Consider the following 5,000-nt stretch of genomic DNA (forward strand, 5'->3'; position numbering starts at 1 on the left):
AGATTTACTAATACATATAATCGCCTCTCTCGTCTTCTCAATAATCCTTTTGGTTATAACAATTCCCTAGAATATTAAAAAATTTTCTTGAATCGGTGGAACTTCAGAAGTTTAATCTTGCAGCGAATATTTTAATGTTGAACAGGCTGACATGAGTCTTTCCTCTTAGTTATATATGAGATATATATTATAATATGGTTACTGATTTCATGATATTGTAAATTCACTTCTTTCCATAATGTTGGTTTATTTTCATATTTCGTTTCTCACTGGACTATTTTTCCATGTTGGAGCCCTTGTTCTTATCGAATCCTGTTTTTCCATCTAAGTTTGTAGCTTAGCAACTACTACTACTACTACTACTACTACTACTACTACTAATAATAATAATAATAATAATAATAATAATAATAATAATAATAATAATAATAATAATAATAATTACCATTGTTTTATGGAATGCATAGTCTTTAAATTAAATTGTTTCTAATTTTATCGTAATGATGATAACATTAATTGAATGATTTTCTTAAAACATTTAATCTTAAAACTTTCGAGTGAAATCTCAGATTTCCTTGTCTTTACATTTCATGTTTTAACTTTTTTTTTTTATGGATAAGGGTTTTATTAGAGCTACCATTAATGTTTGTAAGTTTAGAGGCTGGTTATGATTATAGTTGATTTAGGAATATACAAGTGTTATATAAAAGACTTCGGTCGTTTTATCCTGTGACCGCGTTCCTACTTTGATGATGGGTCTATGTAAATGGGAGTTTATTAATTTTTTCATCAGTTGCTTTTTTATATATTCATGTATATACATATATGTATATGTATATATATATATATATATATATATATATATATATATATATATATATATATATATATATATCTATATATATATGCAGTATATGTAGATATATAAAGATAGATGGATAGATATATGTATGTGTATATATATATATATATATATATATATATATATATATATATATATATATATGTGTGTGTGTGAGTGTGAGTGTGTGTGTGTGTGTGTGTGTGTGTGTGTGTGTTTGAAGGCAACATTGTATGGATAAACAAGCCTCGGGAGTGTAAGAATGATGGTAGTAGCTGCTTAACAGATGATAAACAGTTTTGTAATTTTCAAATATATCCACATCTCGATGAATTAACTTGAAACTGAACATAGTTTTCTATTTAATCTGAAGTGCTAAATACACGAGCAATAAGATTGAAATATGTATATTTTAATACCACGCTCATGACTTAAATCAACTGGCTTTTGTACATAAATCTCTAAATATCTGAAACCTCACAAACAAAGTTTTAAGTTCGCTTTTATTTCTTACTACGTTCCTTCAAACGATTTTATAAATCACTGGCTCATTTTCAAAATAAAAATTACAAACATTTTGAAGTATATTTTTGTATATTCGAAGAGTGAATTAGTTTTTTTTTTCTTTTTTTTTCATTTTTTATGTCGTATCTAATTCTATGAAGGAGCATATCGAATTTCAAATATTTGGCTTAGAGATTAGCTAGTAATTATAAGGATAGTATTTTTTATTAGTGTTTGTGTCTATTATTAGCATTATGTATTATTATTTTATATGCATCGACTACAATATCTTGGGTAAACCTTATTTTTCTATAATCAAAATACTAGACAATAAGAGAGGGAAAGAGGGAGAGAATATACACTATGCATAACCACAATTAAGTTCGGTACGATCTTGAATAAAAGCTAAGAATTTGCCAGAGAATTAAAAATACGTGAATACCCTTTCCGTATTACTGAGAGTACAAACTAAATTATGTATATCTATTCGACGCTTTCTAAAGATTCAATTCACCGCTAAATATTTTTTTTTCTTTCTTTTTTTTAGGTAATGTTTCCTAAAAATTTTATGGACCGATATCCCGATTATCAATAAAAAAAAAGGAGATGTCTTATGAGAAAGCCAAACGCATTTATTCCCACCAGTGGGAAGTCTCATAGTCTCTACTTCAGGCTTTCAAATACAAATCGTAAGCGGCGTGAAATCATTTTCAGTTGAATTGTGTACTGGACAATGCGGAGACTACAACACTTTGCTGACAACCAGAACATTACACTGAAGACTAGGACATACTCCATTGGTAACTAGGGAAAACATATCTGCATATAATATTTATGTCAGTTCACCTGCCAAACGTTAAGTCTTAGAAACATACAGTATTTAAAAAAAAAAGATAATAAGTTTCATCGGAAATTCTCCGTAAAAATTTGCTGTTCTCTGCTGTATTTCGGTAAAATACAGGCGACCTATCGTTATTTTTACCCTCATTTGTTATAATCTTTGACGGTTGGTGACCGTAATATCACTCCTTTTACGCCAATATATTCGTTTTTAAAACGGTAAATGCCTGGCAACATTTATTCCAGGATGTTTACCGCTTTTTTTACCGTAAATTCTTATAACCGAAAAATTCTTCTTCACTCAGGTTAATTTAACTAATTGTTCAGTAACTCCTTAACACTTGGTAAGGGTAGAAGAGACTCCTTAGTAATGGTAAGCAGCTCTTATAGGAGAAGGACACTCTAAAATCAAACCATTGTTCTCTGGTCTTGGATAGGGCCATAGCCTCTGTACCATGGCCTTCCAGTTTCTTGGGTTAGAGTTCTTTTACTTGAGGGTACACTCAGGCACATTTTTCAGTGACCTTACTTCCTTTCCTAACTGGGCTATTTTCATTGTTGGAACCCTTGGGTTTATAGCATCCTGCTTTTCCATCAACGGTTGTAGCTTAGTTAGTAATAATAATAATAATAATAATAATAATAATTTGATTATAACGCTGAGAAACACTTCAAACAGAGCACATTAGCGGTCGTAAATCTAAACGTCACAGCGGTATAAGGTTAACAACAATTGAATAATTGGTTAAGGTTTTTGTTTTCTTTACTTCCATAGTCCATCGTGTATGGAAACGTCTAGAGGAATCTTTTCATTTAATGGCATTACTTTAATTGCCCATTAAATTTTAACCGTTTTAATCCTAATGTCAGGCACCGTTGAAGCTTTTTAATTCTTTAAATGTTCAGCATAGTTGGTATTCTTGTGTTAATCAATGTACACCCCATGTACTATAGTATACAAAAGTGTCATATATGAGATCAGTTACTTTTTTCCTTTACCTGAACAATAAAATTGGATATCCAATTGGGTATTAAAATTATGAAATAAGATGTTGACGACATATTTTGGCATTTCCTTTTTGTAAAAAAAAAAAAAAAAAAATACATTCACGCATAAAGTACGTTTACTTGGACAGTAAATGAAAATTCCAATTGATTTATGGGTGGTCTGTAACTTATAGATATTCTATAAGGTCATGGACAACAAGAAACTATAATCCAAAGACCTAACTAAAAATTATTCCATCTCGAAAAGATTTAGTAATTTACGATCAAATTCGTGAATATATTTAATAGCTTACTTTTATTCTGTAATCAAAACCAGGAACCATAACTAAAATATCATTCCATCTCGAAATGTTTTTATTTTATAATTTACGATTAAATATCTGAATGTATTAAAGAGTTTATTTTTATTCTATAATCAAAAACAGGAAACATAACTTAAAAATTATCCAATTCAAAATGCCTTTGTAATTTACGATCAAATTCGTGATTAATTTAATAGTTTACCTATCTTCTATAATAAAAACTAGGAGACCTAACTAAAAAAACCCATCTCGAAGTGTTTTTTTTTTTTAATAATTTACGATCAAATTTGTGAATGTATTTAATATTTTAATTTTTTCTCTATTCACTTAAAGTCAGGTGCAATTCTCCTAGCGGTAAATCAAATTATCCCGTGAGTACATCTCCAGGTTGTAAGGTCAGACTGGGCACACTACCTTTTAATGCAGTATAAATAATAATGGCAGTAATGTGGATTATAACAATACCGGAATAACTTTTATATCATTCAAGATGCAATCATTGCAGAGAAAAAAAAGGAAATAAGATTTCATTGCATTTTTATACGAGCTTATAAGTGGTGAGGAAAGAACCAGGGGGCAATATCGATCTGTTTGAAGAGTATATTTTATAATTCATACAAGAAAGTATTGAATATAGTATTTTTAACGTTAATGGCGGTTTTTTTCGGCATTGTCTATGTATTGAAATGAAATTTGCAACATTCGTTCATTCCTTATTCCTTTTCTAATTTACTTTAAGCCTTATCTTGTTTGCATATATTTAGACGCTTTACAGTTTATACTGCACGTGGTAGAATTTTGAAATGACCAGGCCAATTTATTTGAGCCCTTTTTTTTAGGTCTTTTTAATTTTGATTAAGACTGGCTCTATTTAGAGTTCTCTTGCTTGAGTGTACACTCAGGAACACTAGCTTATCTTATTTCTCTTCCTCTTATTTTTTTTAAGATTTTATAGTTTATATATGAAAGATCTATTTTAATGGCATTGCTGCTTTTAAAAGATTTTATTTTGATTATTCATTACTTCTTCTGTAGTTTACTTATTTTCTTTCCTCGCTGGGCTTTTTTTCCCCTGTTGGAGCCCTAAGGTTGTAGTTTAGATAATAATAAAGATAATAATAATAATAATAAAAATAATAATAATAATAATAATAATAATAATAATAATAATAATAATATTAATAATAATAATAATAAATATTAGAAATTAATAATAAAAATGAATAATAATAATAATGATAATAATGATAATAAATTATAATAATCAATGATAGTAATTGATAATAATTAATAGTAATTAATAATTATAATAATAATAATATCAATAATAATAACAATAATAATAACTACTACTACTACTACTACTACTACTACTACTACTACTACTACTACTACTACTACTACTACTACTACTAATAATAATAATAATAATAATAATAATAATAATAATGATAATAATGATAAACTAATGATAATAAGTAATAATAATGATAATAGCTAATAAT

Source organism: Palaemon carinicauda, chromosome 13 (genome assembly GCF_036898095.1).
Source record: "Palaemon carinicauda isolate YSFRI2023 chromosome 13, ASM3689809v2, whole genome shotgun sequence".
Classification (NCBI taxonomy): domain Eukaryota; kingdom Metazoa; phylum Arthropoda; class Malacostraca; order Decapoda; family Palaemonidae; genus Palaemon; species Palaemon carinicauda.